The sequence below is a fragment of the Mesoplodon densirostris genome, chromosome X (assembly GCF_025265405.1).
Source record: "Mesoplodon densirostris isolate mMesDen1 chromosome X, mMesDen1 primary haplotype, whole genome shotgun sequence".
Taxonomy (NCBI): Eukaryota; Metazoa; Chordata; class Mammalia; order Artiodactyla; family Ziphiidae; genus Mesoplodon; species Mesoplodon densirostris.
In genome coordinates this window covers 104,298,846-104,318,336 of record NC_082681.1, presented here as the reverse complement: position 1 = coordinate 104,318,336, position 19,491 = coordinate 104,298,846, and the positions used below count along the sequence as shown (strand labels likewise).

General features: G+C 42.7%; 1 protein-coding gene across 9 annotated transcripts in view; it reads left to right on the top strand.

Moving 5' to 3' along the window:
* Positions 1-921: 921 nt before the first annotated feature.
* Positions 922-19,491, top strand: part of SYTL5 (synaptotagmin like 5) — a 254,832-nt gene continuing 236,262 nt past the window's right edge. For all 9 annotated transcript variants that reach the window (XM_060088143.1, XM_060088141.1, XM_060088146.1 and 6 more), the window contains exon 1: positions 922-1,045. The gene's annotated coding sequence lies outside the window, so the exon portion shown is untranslated. The remainder of the gene's footprint in view (positions 1,046-19,491) is intronic.

The following is a 19,491-nucleotide window of genomic DNA, read 5'->3' as shown; positions in this document are numbered from 1 at the left end:
AGAATTTCCAATCCATATTTGCCGGAAATATTACTTCTATAAGTCCTGGCACTATATGGCACCTTGACTGTCCCAACAAAGCTTGGGTAGGGCCTAAGCTGCTCTTCCCACCCCAAGTCAGAATAGGAGGGTGCCCCCTTGCACCAGGGTCCCATCATCCCCCCTGCGCTCTTCCAGGACCCTGGAGGATCTGAGAGGGTAGAGGTTCATAGCCACCTCTGCAAGGCAGGGGACTCCAAGCATATGGGAGTCATTTGTGCATTGGCTGTGGTGGGCAGTAGGGGGTCCCCAGTCATAGACACCAACTGTGAGAGGGTCTGGGCATTGCCAAATCCAGCTGGCAGGTGGAAAGTGTGTGGGATGGGCAGCCCTGGGGGCAAGATAAGGGTCCGTGGAGAGGGGAGGCCTAAAGGAAAGGATACACCTGGGATCTTGAGGCGCCAGCTGTGCTTGTTTCTGGGCTGGGTGGGTTCTGGCGCCACCACAATGGGGACACCGAGGGGGGCAGGGCAGGGTAGGGGGGCCGTGCCGGGCTGGTGGTGCGTCCCCGGAGCCGGCCGGCACCGCCTGGGGGAGGGCCTTGGCAATGCCGTGTCCAGATGGCACACGGACGGTGTGTTGAGCTCAGATGGGCAGCCCAGGGGCAGCGGGTCCCGGGGTGGCGGCGGAGAGGGGAGACCCACGACGGAGGCGCTCGTCCTGCAGCGGTCGTCTCGAGGGGTGGACTGTGCCTGGCGCAGCTTCCGCTGGGTGGGCTCTGGCGCTGCCGCCTAGGGGCGTCGGGCAGAGGGCGCTGTGCTTAAGGGCGGCTGGAGACGCCCCCCAGCGCTCCGACCAGGTGCCTGCTGGGGGCGGGCGGCGCAAGGGGCGCGCGGCGCAAGAGGCGGGCGCCGAGCGCGTGAGTCACTCGGCTTCCCCGGGTTCGGAGCGGAACTTCGCCTCCCGCCTGGGGTCTGCTTTCATCTCCAGCTTCAGCGACTCACCCCTGGATCCCGGCGCCCTTCTGAGGCTGGACCAGCCGCCTTTCCGTCTAGGTGACGGTCAGGTAAGTTTCTCGTCTTTGGATGCTTGGGTGACTCGGGGGGAGGGGGGGGGTCTCCCAGTCTGTGTCTCGGTCTGCCTTTGCTTCCACCCTTTGGTTCTGTCCGTTGGAGACTGAAAGTTCGATTTTTAAAACGCAACAGAGAAGATCAAATCCATGCCCAGACCCCAAACAAGCCAAACTCTGGGGCCATATTCTTAATTTCCCGGGTATCTTCAAATGTCCGGATGCGGCGTTTATGGGGCTAGGAATGTTCTATTTGTTTCTTGTGTCTCCCTCCTCCCCCACTTTCTTCCTGGGTGATTCTCAGAGGTGGCGTTTGGGGGGCGGAGGTGGCAAGAAAGCTGGAAGGCTGAGCTGGAATCCCTTGCCAGGGCGGTTTCCTCATTCTCGGCGAGGTGGCAGATGTTTTACTGTAGCCTGAGTTGGGATCTTGGAACAAGCCTCCCCAGCCCAGGACGTGCCAGAGCTGTAAGGTAACCGCAGTTGCTGCATATCAATCTCGGCACCATTGACCGACTCACAGTGTTCCGGAGGCACAATTAATGTGAATGCCACGATCATGTTGAAACAATTCACTGAAGGACTCTCTTGAATATTTTATTTTGAATGTATTGTATTCCAGGAAAATTTTAGGAGGTTACCGCCGGTCTTATTTTCTGAGATGCTTCAAAACCTATTATTTCCTTTGCAAGAAAATCAATGAGCACTCTTTCTTTATAAGGATTTAAGAATGCAAAGCTACATCTTAGTTTTCCTTTTTCTCTACCAGTGCTTGTGGCTGGGGGTGGCGGGGGCGTGGGAGGGGGAATGCTTCCATTAATTGCCTTTAGAAAAATCACCGCGGGGAGGGTGCTTTCCCCTTTCTCTACCATTAAGCGCAAGTGTTTCTGTGACCATTAAATAGGTACCAATTGCTGCTGTCCTTTTTTGCTTAAAAGTAGCAGAGGAAAAACCTAGAACGCGTGCATTTGTGGCTCATATTGACGGCTGATTGCTTTATCATCTGTTTGGTTGGATGCAGTGTTAACAGGTGGTCTTAATTCACGGCACAATTCTTCTGTTCTAGATGAGCAACCCTGCTGATATAGGAGGAAGGTAATATGCCCCCTCGCCCCCCACCAGACCAAGTCTTTCTCTAGCTTTGGGGGAGAGAGAAAGATGGTGGGAGCAGCTTTTCTGGCAGTTGATTGGGTGGCCCCTCATAAATTGCTCTTTCCTGAATCATCATTTGGTTTATAATCTGTGATTATAGAAATGAACCTTCACCCTCTCCCACCTTGGAAGACAATCGATAAAACCTGAGTCGTTTAGTCAGCTCACAGGGGTAACTTTTTAGAGTTAAGTGGAAGCTGCGATGATCCTTTTTTTCCAAAGCTCTTCCCAGGGAGCCCCGCAAACTGAGTTAGGTTTCCCACCTTTCAGATAATGTGACTCTTCTCCTCTGTATCTTGTGACTCTTGGTTTGCACACCAGTTTTGCCCAAGATAATAAAATTTCTTGGAAGGCAGGGTAATATCTGTGTATCCTTGGAGCCTATTAAATTGGTGGGTGTGTGTGCGGTCTGAATGAATGGATGAATACATGAATCTGGCAGTTTAGATAGGGTTTACTATTCCTTGAACACCACCTGGGCATGCTTTTTCTTCACTCCTAGAAGATAATCCTTCGAATTCAATGAGTCTCAGAGTGTGGATCCTCAGACTGCACTGTATTGTAAATAAATAAGAGTTTGACATATATGGAAAACATCTACGTATTAATTGTGACTTTTTTTTTTTTTGCTGCAAGTAACAGAAAAGTCAACTGAAAGTGGCTTTAACAAATTAGAGAAGGCTGACAGCAGGTGATCACTGGAGTTGCCTCAGTGGCCCAACAGTGTCAGGGTTCTGGGTTAATGCCTTACCCTCATGGTTTCAAGATGGCTCTCACAGCTCCAGACATTTACATCCTTATCCCATGTTCAAAGGCAGAAAACGGAGTAGAAAGGGGTAGAATAATTTCCCTCATGCAACTTTCTCTTATCAGAGAAGAAATAGCTTTCCCCCAAATCCCCCAACAGAATTTCCCTTGTATTTCATTGGCCAAAGCTGGGCCACATAACAGTCCTTAGTGGCAAGGGAGGCCAGGAAAGTGAGTATCTGGCTTTTTAGCTTGTATAGTGGGAAGGAGTCTGGGGAGAGGGGCTTTATAGATGGCTTTTGAGAGTTAGCCGGCAACTCTGCTGGACTGTCATGAAAGAAAATGGTTCTGTTTTAATCAGTGATTATATTAATGATTGGTCCAACTAAAACATTAAATTTGTTTTGTTTTGTTTTTTTGCGGTACGCGGGCCTCCCACCGCTGCGGCCTCTCCCGTTGCGGAGCACAGGCTCCGGACGCGCAGGCTCAGCGGCCATGGCCCACGGGCTCAGCTGCTCCGCGGCATGCGGGACACTCCCAAACCGGGGCAGGAACCCGCGTCCCCTGCATCGGCAGGCGGACTCCCAACCACTGCGCCACCAGGGAAGCCCAAAGCATTAAATATTAATGTAGCAAAAGCACATTCAGGACAGGATTATTTTCCCCCTAGGGTATGGTATTTTAAGGGTGCTAAGTGACTTTTGTAGAGTGTGTTAGCTTTTAGAGACTGCAGGTAGAAAAATATATTTCTATATATAGAAAAATACATGTATATACAGCTTGTATGGTTTGCATTATATTAAGTGTGGGTCAGATCCTCCAGCTCCTAAAACAGAGTAAACATTCAGTAAACAGTTGTGCTGTGAGTAGAGTATTGAGTTTGGGAGCTTCACAACTTTGCAGGGACAAGTGGAAAGGTTTACCAAAAAAAAAAAAACAAACGAATTAGTGGTTTCTCACCAATGCTCTGAAATTCTGGTTTACACAAACTCAGAGTCTTTAATTTGGATCCTAGGAGTCTGGAGAGCAACTTAACAGGAGGAGCAAGAAGAACATAAGAAGTGGTAGATACTGACAGTTTAGGGCGCCTGCTCTATTCCTTACTGTGGAAGATGTACTGCAGAAAATGGTTAAGATGATTCTTAGCACACATGAAAACGTTTAAGTTGATGCAGGAAAAGAAGAGACCATATATCACTGCCAGCTTGGATTCTTGACTCGTTCCCAGTAGGAGTCCTGATATATTTACAGAAGGACCAGGTTTGAGGACATACTGATGGGAGCTCAGCTAAGCAAGTAGCAAGAGATTGAAATTTAACAATTGCATAATCTTGTGCCTTAGATTTCTCACCAAAGGAAGGAAGTAGACTATCGGTGGTTCTCAAACTGTTGCACTTTAAAAATCACCCGGGGAGCTGTTTAAAATCCAGATTTATGGGCTGATCCCTAGACTTTTCTTTTTTTAATTGAGTCTTAAATTTATTTATTTTTGGCTGCGTTAGGTCTTCGTTGCTGCGTGTGGGCTTTCTCTTGCGAGAGTAAAACAGCAGACTGTCTGTAAATGTGAGACTAAATGATTTAGGAACATCCAAAACTTATGCTAGTGACCTGGGTATAATTTCAAGAATGTGATTGTATTTTATAAAGTAGAAACCTATCCCCAAAATAGCTATATATTTTTTTGGTGTGCTGGTCACTCTACCTATAGTATCTCATTTAACCATCGTAACCTCTAATATATCAGATATGTGTGTGTGTCAATTATCTACTGCCATAATAATGCTGCATAACAAGCAACCACAGAATCTCAGTAGTGTATGACAATAAGTGTGTATTATAAGCTCATGTGTCTAGGTCAGCTGGGGGTGAGCTAGACTGTTTTGACGATCTTGGCTGGGATTGTTCACATGTCTTGGGGTTACCTGGATATTGGCTGATCTAGGCTAACTCCTTTTTTTCAGTTATATATATATATATATATATATATATATATGTACTTTTTTCTACATTCTCTTCCATTGTAGGTTATTATAAGATATTGAGTATAGTTCCCTGTGCTATACAGTAGGTCCTTGTTGGTTATCTATTTGATACATAGTAGTGTATATATTTTAATCCCAAACTCCTAAGTTATCCCTCCCTACCCCTTCCCCTTTGGTAACCATAAATTTGTGTTCTGTGAGTCTATTTCTGTTTTGTAAATATGTTCATTTGTATCATTTTTTATTAGATTCCACATATAAGTGATATCATATATATTTGTCTTTCTCTGTCTGGCTTACTTCACTTAGTACGATATCTCTAGGTCCATCCATGTTGCTGCAGATGGCATTAGTTCATTCTATTTTATGACTGAGTAATATTCCTAGACTTACCTTGAATGGAGCAACGGGTGTGCCTGTACTCAGTTTCACATGTTTCTCATCCTCCAGCAGGCTACCCCGAGTCTTGTCCTCAGGGCAGCAGCAGAAGTGCAAGGAAGAGCAAATGGAAATACACAGGGCTCTTGAGGCCTCGACTCATGACTGGCATATCATCACTTCCACCTTATCCTGTTAGCCAACGCAAGCCCCATGGTTAGGCCCAGAGTCAGAGTGGGAGGGCCCTACAAAGTTATATGACAAAAGAGATGGATGTAGAGGGGGCAAAGAACAGGGGCTATTTTTTGCAGTCTATCACAGAGGAAAAAAAGTTCAGAGACATTAAATGACTTGTTCAGATCACATTACTTACAAGAGGGGAAGCCAAGACTCAGAAGCAACTTTGATGCCAAAGTTTAACACTGTTTCCTTTATTTATTTAATATATATATTTATTTATTTACGTTTGGCTGCATTGCGGTCTTCGTTGCTGCGCACAGGCTTTCTCTAGTCTTGGCAAGCGGGGGCTACTCATCTTTGCGGTGCGCGGGCTTCTCATTGCGGAGCACGGGCTCGAGGCGCTCAGGCTTCAGTAATTGTGGCTTGCGGGCTCTAGAGCGCAGGCTCAGTAGTTGTGGCCCACGGGCTTAGGTGCTCCGCCGCATGTGAGATCTTCCCGCACCAGGGCTCGTACCTGTGTCCCCTGAATTGGCAGACGGATTCTTAACCACTGCGCCACCAGGGAAGTCCCTAACACTGTTTCCTTTATAACACATTTCTCTCCTACTTTTTATTGTACCCTATTTACAGAAAAACTGCTTCAAGAGAAGGTATATGTTCAGCCTAGAAGATAAAAAAATTATCTTTGTACTTTGTCACAAGTGAGATTTTATGCACACGTGTACATATACATTATATTTTTCTGTTTGCTCAATTTATAGCATTTTATGTTTTTAATTTTTATAAATGTTCTCTTATCTCTATATGAAGCAACTAAAATATTTCCATTTTAAACGAAAAAATGGATTCAACTTGTAATCCAGTAGATCTTAAAGATAAAAGCAGGTTTCATGCTGCCCCATTTGCTCTGGGGCTGTTATCAGAAGAATGGGTCTTGTTAAACCATCTCCTTTTCTTATGACTTTTTCAAAGTTATACCAGGTGTGTAGGGCCTCTATTCAGAATGAATTTGCTGATGCCGTAAGTGTTTTGAGTTTACCCTCAGGGTTTTCACACATTTTCCTGGTGAATTTTGCCAACAATTGGTAAAACCTCCCAGCACTGTTACCTGTGGTATTTTCAGCTTGATCATCTAACCCGCCAGGTTAGATGAGCTCAGTTGTGGAGATGGATGCAATAGACTGTCTGAGCCTAATGCCATTAAATAGTTGAATTGTATAACTAATTCTGTTTCTCCTGATTTCATGCTCAGCAATCAACCTTATGATTCTCCGTGTCCATTGCCTTCAGGGAGCAAATAGCCTGGTCTGTGTGAAAGTTATATTGCTCATTGTAAATTACTAAGCTGCCGCTCTGCCTTTAAACACTTACGAGCGTTATAGAGGTGAATCAGCATCCAGCACCTTCAAGCCTGATAAATGCGGAGACGCTGATAATATCAGTTATCCAGCTTGTGCTGCTCAGTGCCAGGCCTGATGATGATGACTTGCCAAAGTGAATTAATACCAGCTAGCATTTATTAATCATTTTCTGCATACCAGCAACTGTGCAGTTTTATTTATATGATCTCATTTGGTCCTCATAACAACTTTGTGATGTACTACTTTTATTTTCACTTTACAAATGGGAAGACTGAAGTATAGATTAGAAACTTGCCCCACATTAAACGGGTACTTTGGCAGAGACCTCTCATCGCCTCTCAATATCCTTTCTCGCCTTCTCCCTTAGGGACACAATGCAGTTTTATTCCTGGTGGCAGTGCATCCAGTGAGCAATCTCTGTGACCCAGCATCTCTTGCACCAAGGTGTGATCCTATGACTGAGTTGTGCCAGTGAGAATTGTTATGTTGTGTGGGGACTTCTAGGAAACCTGCCTAAAGAGAGTTGGCTTGGCTGGGAGGAGGGCCCTGTTTCCTCCAGCTGCTAGCCTGGAATGCAGGCATGATGGCTAGAGCCAGCTTGGACCCTAGAGTGATGTCTTGGATGTATGTCAGCAGTGAAGTTGTCAGAATAGAAAAGTAGAAGGAATCTGGGCTCGTGATGGCACCATGCAGCTACTGTGCCAGCTGTATTCCAGAGATCTTTGCTTGCTTCCTGGAAATATTAGTGTTCTCTTAGCAGAGAAGAAAGGTAGTGATGGCTATTGGGTAGGCATTGGACAGCGTTTACGCACTATGTGCCCAATGCCTAATATTTGAACTGTGATAAACACACGTGTTTGCGTTCCATCTTTGCCACTTACTAGCTGTGTGTATTGGGCACATCTTGTGCCTCACTGTGCATCCTTTCAGCCTACCTTTTAGTCAAGCCATTGATCCAGTAACCAGTTTCATGTGGGTGTAACCAGACAGGACCTTGCCTGAGCCTCACAGTGAATATTTCACTTTCTACGTCAAGCCTTCTTTGATGTTTCAACACAGAGGCCTGTTGGAACTGCCTGGCACCCACATAGGTATTATGGAATGTGAGGGTGTCAAAGGCCCATGAGTCATTCCTTGACTAATGTGGGTTGGGAGCCAGGGATAAACGCTCCTTTCTCCCATCCTTGGCTAGATAATTTGGAGCTGCATTTTAGTATTATTGGCTTCTAAGAGGTTCTCAGAGGGTCTAAGCAAGATGAAGGCCCCAGTTGGCTACAGTTTGTGACCAACTCAAAAATATGCCCCTGTATTGATTTTCTCTCTTTCTGGTTCCATTTTCCAAATTCCCTAATTTTATTTTCTGAAATCAGTTCCCAAAGTAAATTACTTGCCTGCAAACCCTTGTCTCAGGCTCTGCATTTCAGGGAGAACTCAGGTTAAGACATTGTATAACCTTGAATTAAGCTGTACTGATAAAACTTTGGCACTTGCTGACACTTTTATCCCCCTTACATGATGAAGCAGTGTAATATCTTTAGTGTGCAAAGACAACAGTACATTATGAAAACTGATAATATCATGTATTGGTGTGTACACGGATCAATAGGAATTGACGTACCTTGTTCATGGGAGTGCACATTTGGTAAAATCATTTTGGAAAATAAAACTTGGCACCATCTTGTGAAGTCGAGCACACATATACTCTTTGACCCAGCAATTTTATTTCTAGGTATAACCCCTGGAGAAATTCTTCTGCATGTGAACCAGGAAATCTCCTGAGGCATGTCCTTAGCAACATGGCTTATAATACAAAAATACTGGAATACCTTTAATTGTTCATTGATGGGAAAATAGATAAATTAAAAAGTTTGATATTATTTCACAATAGAATAAAAAAGAATTAACCACTGTTATATGCAAGAACATAGCTGACTATTAGAAACAAAATACTGAATGAAAAACTAAGTTACCAAAAACTTCATGCAGTTGGGCATAATTTTTATAAAGCTCAAAAACAAACAATACTAAACAATACCTTGGGAGGAATCATACATATATGATAAACTATAAAGCAAAGTAAATCCCAAATTCAGGCTAGTGCTTTCCTCTGATGGGGAGACAGGGATGGGAGAAGTAGGAACATACAGTAGATGCACTGGCATTCATAATGTTCTAGGTCTTGCATTGGGTGATGGGTTCATTAAGGTCATTTATCATTATTCCTTGTACTTTATTTATAAGTGATATAGATTATTTTGTATATATCAGATAATAATTTTTTAAAAATAAGACTACCACCTACAGAGTTGCTGTGCTAACAGAGCATGGCCTTGGTGAAAGCCTGCTGTAGCCCTCACTCTGAGCTGATGGCTCTCAATGTCAGTGTTCTTCATCATGTGATGTGTTTCTTCCCTTTGTGTTTCCAAGTGTATTATAATCAGTTAGAATGGCAGGGCACAAGATTCAGTTTCCTTATGGCCCTTAAGAGTCACGTCCTTTAGTATCTTTAGAAAAGAACAGTTTGAGGGGCTTCCCTGGTGGCGCAGTGGTTGAGAGTCCGCCTGCCGATGCAGGGGACACAGGTTCGTGCCCCGGTCTGGGAAGATCCCACATGCCACGGAGTGGCTGGGCCTGTGAGCCATGGCTGCAGAGCCTGCGCATCCGGAGCCTGTGTTCCGCAACGGGAGAGGCCACAGCAGTGAGAGGCCCGTGTACCGCAAAAAAAAAAAAAAAAAAAAAGAAAGAAAAGAACAGTTTGTTGTGTCCTCTGCTCCATCATCCACTTGCCTGTGGTTTCTGTATGTCCTGAGGCTCCTCCCTGCCCTCTGCTGTACACCATCCAACTGTCGTCTTACTGCTGCTCTCAGCACTGCACTCATGGGCTGCAGTCCCACGTTTCTAGTTGTTTCTATGGAGAGAGAGAGAGAGAGAGAGAGAGAGAGAGAGAGAGTGTGTGTGTGTGTGTGTGTGTGTGTGTGTGTGTGTGTATTGGGAGGTAGTATCATGGTAGGGAGTGACGAGGCTATTAACGTGACATTTCTCTCTCTAGTTTCAAACCTGCTTTTCTTTGACAGCACTACATACAAAGCTGTAAGGTTGTACCAGATTTTAAACTCTAAGCCAGGGTTCATAACCTTTACAGCATTTTTGTGCCATGGACCCTTTGATGAAGGCGATGGACTCTTTACCAGAATAGTGGTTTAAATACATAAAATCAAGCGGATTGGATTACAAAGGCAACAAATTGTACTGAAATACAATTATCAGAATATTAAAAAAAATTTGTGATGTACTTCTTTATTAACTTACTACACAACAGGGTCTAGCGGTGGGCCTAATGACTACCCAAATTTTAAAGTGGTAATGAACATAAAGGATATTTCACTATATATGCAATAACTAATGCGACATGCAAAATATCTGATTTCTATTGGTGACAAAGTCACAGATGCTCATACTATTGTGGTCTGTTGCCTATATCCATATTTGAAGGAAATACTAAATTTCAGGTAGAGATTAGTGAATATTAAGGATATAAGTTTTTTCCATCCAAATTCATGGACCCTCTAAAGTCTATCCATACACCCTTGGGGGACCATGGATCCCAGGTTGAGAAACTTGCTGTAAGCGAAACAAAGGAAATTCCAACAGATGAAGGAGATAATTTAAAGTGAATACCCAATATTATCTAAATCCTAGTCCACAAGGAAAGCACTTAACTCCAACCCTTCTTGGGGGGCAGGAGAGGCACAATGCATAGCAATTGCCTTTGGGATCTCACAGACCTTCTCTTTGAGAGGAACTTCCTCTTCATTGACCCTGCAGACAGGCCTCCATACTTCCCCTTAGAAAGTCCTGCTCCTTCTCAGAGGAGTTGGCCTTACTTTTTTTTTTTTTTTTTTTTTTTTGTGCGCGGTACACAGGCCTCTCACTGCTGTGGCCTCTCCCGTTGCAGAGCACAGGCTCCGGATGCGCAGGCTCAGCAGCCATGGCTCACGGGCCCAGCCGCTCCGCGGCATGTGGGATCCTCCCGGACCGGGGCACGAACCCGTGTCTCCTGCATCGGCAGGCGGACTCTCAACCACTGCGCCACCAGGGGAGCCCAGCCTTACCTTTTGATTCATCCGTCTCCCTTCTCCACTCTATTTTCCCCACTCAGGGTTGTCCACCTTCGAATAACTCTCTAGTGATGGCCCGACAGCAGTGTACTCTGGGCTTTGGCTCCCTGAGTCTCTTCTCCTTCAGGGCCTCTCCACCATGGTGAGCTGTAGTGAGCAGAGCACGTGTGGGTGCCCCTCCTAACTCTCCAGTAAAAACACTTATTCTCAGAGGTAGCTCACTCTTTTTTTAAAAAACAATTTTTATTGAAATATAGTTGATTTACAGTGTTGTGTTAGTTTCAGGTCTACAGTAAAGTGACTCAGTTATACACACACACACACACATATATATACACACTCACACATAAATATGTATATTCTTTTTTAACATTCTCTTCGATTATAGGTTATTACAAGATATTGAGTAGAGTTCCCTGTGCTGTATAGTAGGTCTTTGTTGGTTACCTATTTTATATATAGTAGTGTGTATATATTAATCTCAACCTCCTAATTTATCCGTCTCCCCCACCTTTCCCTTTTGGTAACCGTAAGTTTGTTTTCCATGTTTGTGAGTCCATTTCTGTTTTGTAAATAAGTTCATTTGTATCTTTTTTTTTTAGATTCCACATATAAGTACAACTATCATCATGTGAGACTTGTCTTTCCCTGTCTGGCTTACTTCACTTAGTATGATGATCTCTAGGTCCATCCATGTTGCTGCAAATGGCATTATTTCATTCTTTTTTTATGGCTGAGTAATATTCCATTGTATATATGAACCACATCTTCTTTATCCATTTATCTGTTGATGGACACTTAGGTTGCTTCCATGTCTTGGCTATTGTAAATAGTGCTGCTATGAACACTGGGGTGCATATATCTTTTTGAATTCTGGTTTTCTCTGGATATATGCCCAGGAGTGGGATTGCTGGATCATATGATAGCTCTATTTTTTAATTTTTTAAGGAGCCTCCATACTGTTTTCCATAGTGGCTATACCAATTTACATTCCCACCAACAGTGTAGGAGGGTTCTTTTTTTCTTCACACCCTCTTCAGCATTTATTATATGTGGACTTTTTGATGATGGCCATTCTAACTGGTGTGAGGTAATATCTTGTTGTAGGTTTGATTTGCATTTCTCTAATAATTAGCAATGTTGAGCATCTTTTCATGTGTCAATTGGCCATCTGTATGTCTTCTTTGGAGAAATGTCTATTTAGATCTTCTGCCCATTTTTTGACTGGGTTATTTGTTTAGCTCAGTCTTAAAACAGAAGGAAACAGAAGCATTTCCCTGACTGCCCCATAAATTAAAAAGCTGCTCAAGTGTATAGTGAAGCTAGCACTCTGTAATTATTATGCTGATCAAGGAGAGTTCCTTATTCATCCCACAGCTTCTTTCAAATGGGCTCATTACTGAGCCATAGACCTTTTATTTTTTTAAAACGTCTTTATTGGAGTATAATTGCTTTACAATGGTGTGTTAGTTTCTGCTTTATAACAAAGTGAATGAGCCATACATATACATATATCCCCATATCCCCTTCCTCTTGCATCTCCTTCCCTCCCTCCCTATCCCACCCCTCTAGGTGGTCACAAAGCACCGAGCTGATCTCCCTGTGCTATGCGGCTGCTTCCCACTAGCTATTGATTTTACATTTGGTAGTGTATATATGTCCATGCCACTCTCTCACTTTGTCCCAGTTTACCCTCCCCCCTCCCCATAGACATTTTAATGTCTATTCTCTGAGCTTCACTAACACCTGGCTCCAGTGTGAAATTTATGTTTGGTGGATCCTGATTGGGTACTTAGATAGTGTCATTGGTATCCTCCACAGTACCTAATTGACTGATTCACTGATTGATTGATTATTTTAACGATTTTTTCCAGAATCAGTAGTGATTTTTTTTTTTTACCATTTTTTAGTTGAAGTATAGTTAATTTACAATGTTATGTTAGTTTCAGGTGTACAGCAAAGTGATTCAGTTTTTTATATATATATATATATACACACACACATATACACACACACATATATATTTGTGTGTACATATGTGTATATACACACAAATATATATGTGTGTGTGTATATGTGTGTATATATATATACACACACATATATTTGTGTGTGTGTACATATATATATATATACTTTATCAGATTCTTTTCCCTTATAGGTTATTACAAGATATTGAATACAGTTCCCTGTGTTATACAATAGGTCCCTGTTGTTTCTATGTTTTATATATAGTACTGTGTATACGTAGTAATGATTTTAAAATTTTATTAAAAAATTTTTTATTGGAGTATAGTTGATGTAGTAATGATTTTTAATATATATTATTTTGGGGGACAGTTTTGATTTACAGAAAAATGGTAAAGCTAGTATAGAGTTTCCGTACACCTATACCCAATTTCTCCTATTATTACTATCTTACATCAGTATGGTATATTTGTTACAGTTAATGAACCAGTATTGTACATTATCATTAACTAAAGTCCATATTTTATACAGTTTCCTTAATTTTTACATAATATCCTTTTCCTATTCCAGGATCCCACATTCCATTTAGTCATCATGTCTCCTTAGCCTCCTCTTGACTGTGACTGTTTCTCAGACTTCTCCTTGTTTATGATGATCTTAACAGTTTTGAGGAGTACTGGTCAAGTGTTTTATAGAATGTTCCTCAATTGGAATTTGTCTGATGTTTTTCTCATGAGTAGACTGGGGTTATGTGTTGGGGATGAAGGCTGTAGAGGTGAAGTACTGTTCTCATCACATCATATCAACAGTACATACTGTCAACATGACTTACCACTGTTGATATTGACCTTGATAACCTGGCTAAGGAGTGTTTGTCAGGTTTCTCCACCATAAAGTTACTCTTCCCCCACTTTACCATACTGTTGTCTTTGGAAGGAAGCCACTATGTGCAGGCCACGCTTAAGTTGTGGGGAATTATGTTCCATCTCCTTGAGGGTGGGGTATCTATATAAATTATTTAGAACTCTTCTGCATGGGAAAGTTGTGTCTTCTCTCCCACTTACTTGTTTATTCAATCATTTATTTATATCAGTATGGACTCATGGTAATGAATTTTTAATCAAATGATCACAATCTTATTTATGGCCAGTAGCATGAATTTCTGTACCAAACTATGGCTAGGCCTATAGTTTCTAAGCACAAAAAAAGAGAAAAACAGTGGTTACACATGGATTTTGTTTCACTCTTTGTGTCTTTCCTTTTTTGGGTCAAATTTTTGGTTTAAAATCTAACCAAAAGAACAACTCAGTAATGTGGTTAAAAAAATTCAACCATCAAAGAGCACACAGTGAAAATTAGGACTACTTTCCACCCCATATCCTGGTATCCTTTTCAGATGCATCTCCTATTAACTGTTACTGGTATTTTTCCAGAGATTTTCAATACATGTATTAGCATATATCTATTATTCATCTTCTTTAGACTCTAAAGCAAAGGGTCAGGAGAGGGAGAGCAGGGTAATGAAAGAGAAATAAGAAAGGCGAGGGTAGGAGCAGACCAAAGGTGATTAGGTCAATCATAGAATTCTTAACTCAGTCACTCTACTTGCTTGTAAAACAATTCATTTTTCCAAGGTTTTTTCTGGTGGAGTTTTGCCACATTTGTGCATTTTAACTTTAACCCCTGATTATCAAGCAGTGTAGCTGTATCAGTCAAGTTTATTAGCTGAAAACAACCAAGTTTAAGCAGAAGAATTTATTTGAAGGTATTAGATGGTATGGTGTTTCTGGCCCCAGTTCTCTCCACCTCTACTCAGGCCTTTTGGACATGTGACCTTGTAGTTTTTCTCACTCAAGGAGACTTTCTATGTGCCTTGAGTCTGAGGTTGACCATGTGACTTGCTTTGACCAATGAAATGTTAGTAGATATGATGCATGCTGAGGCTTGAAAAAGCATTTGCACATTTATACTTTTGTTTTTGTTCCTCCGTTATCTTCAAGAGAACATGCCAAACTTTGCCTACTGGAGGACGAGACACACGGGATGCAGAGCTAGGTCATTCTGGTTGTCCCAGTTAAAGGTATGCTAGATGGGCTCTCAGCCAGTTGACGCCCAGACATGTGGGTGAGCTGAAGCGCAGCTGACCACAAGATATATGAGCAAGCGCAGTCTGGCCCATCTGAACCCTACAGATTCATGAGCTAAATGAATGCTTATTTTTGTATGTCACTGAAATTTTGGCCTTGTTATGCAGCATTATTATTGCAATGAATAAATGATACAGTAGTTTACAGAATCCCGAGGAGGTCCAGAGAACCTGGTTTGGATGTTATTTGACTGGGAGAACTGCCAACTATACCCAGGATGTTTCTAGCAGAAACTTCACTCCTGCTGCCTTGTAGTATTCAGCACCTGAATAGAATAGAAAGAACCTTTACCAGTGTTCTTTAGAGGAACCAAATGCCTCCAACCATTGTTTTCAAGAATCACTGCTATCCCTCACAAAGTTTACTTCCTCATTCCAGTCCTCCTGTGGATTCATCTGACTGGTAGAATCTAAATCACACCTGGTACCTTAGCTGCAAGGGAGTCTGGAAAACGTGTTTTTTTAAGTTTTCTAGCCTGTGCTGTGCAAGAAGACCTGCTAGAAGGGGTTTGGAATAAGTGTGAATGAGTCACTCTCCAGTATCTGCCACAGAGGCATAGAGAAAAGAACTCAACATCCTGATCCCCTGATTGTCTGCCATCACCTCGTAGGGACAGTCAAGGTTCAACACTCCCAGGACTTGAAATTCTGAGGGGAGGAGCCCTGGACCCTTTAATTGCTTTACACCAGACTTGCTATAGCAGTCTTAGGTCTAAGAAAGCAGTTTGGTTCTGATACTGTTGACTGAAGGTACTCCCTGCCTTTTCCTCCCTTGGCATCTGGCAGGGTGAGTAGCATGTGAATAACTCCAGGTGAAACAGTATTTTAATTACATTGGATACTGTAAACTAGGAGTTTGAGCCCATTTCACTTTCCCCGTAATAAGTGAAAAGTCAAAAGGAAAGGCATATAGAAAAGCATATTCATGCTCTCATGTAGAGAAGATGTTAAGGAAAAAATGTATCCCTGTCTCTGTCCATACCCTATATTCATATGCTAATTCCTTTGACCTAAGTATCCTAAATACCCAAAGGGTGACAGTGGTGGGCTGATGGATTTGAAGCTCACCTTTGCCCTCCAACTTCACTTCCACCACAAGCTAAAATGGCCCTCTGAAGTGTCTGGTCTGGGTCATGTGGCATTAACTGATTGATAGAAGACATTTCCATTAAATGAGAAGGCTTTGGATGTAGGTGTATTTATTTGTTAAGTGCCAGTTGTGAGATTGGCCCACATGAAACCTTTATTCTTTTTTTTTTTTTTCCCTCTGAAGACCTTGTTCCAACTAAATATTTGCTGAAACATTTTGGTGACCTTTTTGTGGTTTAATTTAATAGGCAAAACTATGCTATTGCTAACAGTACAAATACCGAAAAATACTGCATTTGTGCAGTATTTTAAGGGGGGAATTTTAGTACACCTGGGTGAAAAATGAAGTATTTAGCTGTATAGCCAATATGTGGATCCTTGACTAGTTACCAATGAAAGTAGGAATTGGAATATATGTATAGGAATATATATATATATATATATACACACATATATATATATGTGTGTGTGTGTGTGTATATATATATATATATATATATATATATATATATATATATATATATATACATGCTTTAGAAGAGCATATAGTCTATAAACATTCCCAACTATGGCAACACGACCAGGACATTTATTTGGAGGATCAAAAGATATTGTGATATTGGCAAGATGCTACTTGGTCCATATAACTTTGTATATTCAGTCATTTGGTTTAATATCCCTTGTGAATTGATGGAGAACCTAAATATGGAATAATAATCCACTCAGCTACCTGGGAGTTTGTGGTAGGCACTCATTATTATTGTTATTTTTTGAGGTAAATTTCCTTGTATGTTACAAGGAAACATATTTGTGACAAGGTCTGAAACTTCTATTCACAAAGGTGCCAGACTTGGATCCAGTCTTAGGCCAGGAATGGTATCACTTATATATGGAATCTAAAATATGACACAAATGAACTTACCTATGAAACATAAACAGATTCACAGACAGAGAACAGACTTGTAGTTGCCAAGGGGGAAGGGGGGTGGAGGAGGGATGGACTGGGAGTTTGGGGTTAGCAGATGCAAACTATTATACACAGAGTGGATAAAAACAAAGTCCTACTGTATAGCACAGGGAACTATATTCAATATCCTGTGATAAATCATAATGGAAAAGAATATGAAAAAGAATGGATATATATATATATATATATGTATAACTGAATCACTTTGCTGTACAACAGAAATGAACACAACATTGTAAATCAACTATACTTCAATAAAATAAATAAAAAAGACTTAGGCCAGGGAAAAGCTACTTCTACAGATTGGCCCCTACCTATCCCACTCACTGGATCTCCCACTAGCCTCCCTGTGGAATCTTCTCCCCCAGCCAACTGGTATAATCGGTCACTGGTGATACATTTCTACCTTTGCCTGTACCTTTTTTTTTTTTTTTTTTGGTACGCGAGCCTCTCACTGCTGCGGCCCCTCCTGCTGTGGAGCACAGGCTCCGGACGCGCTGGCTCAGCGGCCATGGCTCACGGGCCCAGCCGCTACGTGGCATGTGGAATCTTCCCGGACCGGGGCACGAACCCGTGTCCCCTGCATCGGCAGGCGGACTCTCAACCACTGCGCCACCAGGGAAGCCCTAACTGTTCAACTTTATTCCCTCACCTTAGAAACTCCCAAGGGATGGCAAGCAGAGGAAAATGCATGCCAATGTGAAAGGCAGTGGAACTGTTACTGGAAGGGGGACCCTTTCCAGGGCCTGAGAGTGGGCTCTTGTCTAATACTCGGAAATGCATTGTCCGAGGAGACACACGTGCTGACAAAGCAGAAGACTTTATTGGGAAGGGGCGCCTGCGAGGAGAACGGCTCTGCCACGTGGCTCGCAGTCTCAGGTTTTATGGTGAAGGGGTTAGTTTCTGGGTTGTCTCTGGCCAATCATCTTGCTTGTGCCCATATTTGGTTTGACTTAGGGTCCTTCCTGGTGGCGGGCGCATCTGTCAGTCAAGATGAATTCCAGCATGAGGGTTTCTGGGAGGTTGACGAGACATATTATAGGCTGGTGTCTCTTCCCTCCTTTTGGCCTCTCCTGAATTCTTCTCGTTGGTGGCAGCTTGGTGTTCCTTATCGGGACCTCCTGTTGTGAGATAACTCATGCAAGCGGTTATTATTGAGCCTGGCCAGGGCGGGCGGTTTCAGTCAATGGTTCCCTAACAGAACTGTTCCCTTGCTCCAGCTCTTCCTAGGATAACTGATCCGCCTGTCTTACTGATCCTTATGAGAGACCAAAGCAGGTAAACAAAGACAGCCGAGACTGATACCTGTTTGGATGTGAATGGGGGAGATGATTGTGTGCAATTTTACAAAACGGGCAAAATTAATTCAGAAGTACTCCTTATGTGTTATCTTGTGCTTCCCCTGGATTCCACCTCCCATCGTTGGTTGTGTCATCCTAACTTTTATTGGAAGTGAAAAAAAAGTCTAAAAGTATGGCTAATCCTTTAAACAACTTTAGAATACTTTCAAAAATACCTTCAGAGAAGACACAATGGAAATGCTGAGGTCTGGCTCAAACCTTAACTTAGAGCTAGTGATTTTTTTTTTTTTTTTTTTTTTGTGGTAAGCCATCTTATTTCTTATTTGGAAGGTAGAATTTAAGTGATAAGTTACCATGATACAGTATCGTCATCCTGCCTAACAATCAAATGGTGCTTTAGAATACATGAAGCCAGAGCAAAATTGCTGCTTTAAAAGCTCCCTGCAGTTTGTGCTTGTAACTTCCACGGCGAGGACAGAGTTTATCATTGGGACACCTGAGCTTTTGTGTATGGGGGAAAAATACCACTTTAATGCATCTCTTGGTTATTCAGAGGCAAGGCCCAGATCCTATTATGCATAAAAATGTAAAATGCTGTCTTCTTTGGAGCACAGCTGTATCTCTGAAGGATTATTATGTTGTTAATAGACTCTTCTCCTCCTTTTGCTTCCTTTAAAGGGAGTGAGTTATGGGCCCAGGAATTTGTGGGAGAAAGCAGGAGAGGGAAGTCTCTAATCTGAGGAGAAAAGGGCTTTCTTCCTCAGCAGCAGGGGCGCGCTGAGTGGATAAACAGGAAGTGAGGTCGGTATGAGACCCCTAGGAATGGGTGTGACCTGTGGGCTCTAGAAAAAAGAAGTCTCGGGACTTCCCTGGTGGCGCAGTGGTTAAGAATCCCCCTGCCAGTGCAGGGGACAAAGCTTCGACCCCTGGTCCGGGAAGATCCCACATGCCACGGAACAACTAAGCCCGTGTGCCACAGCTACTGAGCCTGCATTCTAGAGCCCGCGAGCCATAACTACTGAGCCCGTGTGCCATAACTACTGAGCCCGTGTGCCAC